Raw genomic sequence first — 944 nt, forward strand, 5'->3', positions numbered from 1 at the left:
TATTTTCTTATTTATTTTATATATTGTACTCCCACATTTTCACTGATTGTGAAAAGTAAGGTTTTAACTGAAATTAGCTAGAGTAGAATGTAAACTCTGAGAGCAAGGATTTTGTTGCTCCCCGCTGTCTTCCCAGGACTTGGCAGAGAGAAGGCGGTAGGGGAAGCAATGCTTGTTGAGTGACTGAATTGTAGAGAAAGTGTCCTCCTCTTGCTGGTCTGCCTATAAGACAGACGTAACCATAGTTTCCCTTACCTCCCTCTAACATTACAAAGCACAAATGTTCGTTTCTCAGAGATGCAAACCTTCAGGAAATTTAAGACTCAGATTTATTAACATGTGAAAAGCTTTGCTTTTTCTTGAAATGAGGCCATGTTATCCTACACTGGAAATGAATGTCAGCAACAGAGAAATTCTTAGATGTGCTCCACAGGAGAGATGCCAAAACATATGCAGCACTTGGGTATTTCATACATGCTTCCTCTAAACCAAAACTTCATTTGTTTGTTTTTAATAGGCAATGCCTGTTAGCTTTGGGTTGTTTTTTTTTTAGTTGTTTTTGAAGATTTTATTTTTTCCTTTTTCTCCCCAAAGCCCCCCGGTACATAGTTGTATATTCTTCGTTCTGGGTCCTTCTAGTTGTGGCATGTGGGACGCTGCCTCAGCGTGGTTTGATGAGCAGTGCCGTGTCCATGCCCAGGATTCGAGCCAATGAAACACGGGGCTGCCTGCAGTGGAGCGCGCGATCTTAACCACTTGGCCACGGGGTCAGCCCCAGGTTTTTTTTTTTTTTTTTTTTAAAGCTTTGATCATCTTAATATACAAAGAAGTAAGTTGGAAAATTGACCTCTGTGTTTTCAAATTGTGTGATTAGCTAGACCCCAGGCATATAGGAATGGTTGAAAACATGAAGACAACCACGTGAGTTGTAAAGTACATAACTT

This window comes from Equus asinus, chromosome 9, assembly GCF_041296235.1.
Source record: "Equus asinus isolate D_3611 breed Donkey chromosome 9, EquAss-T2T_v2, whole genome shotgun sequence".
Lineage (NCBI taxonomy): Eukaryota > Metazoa > Chordata > Mammalia > Perissodactyla > Equidae > Equus > Equus asinus.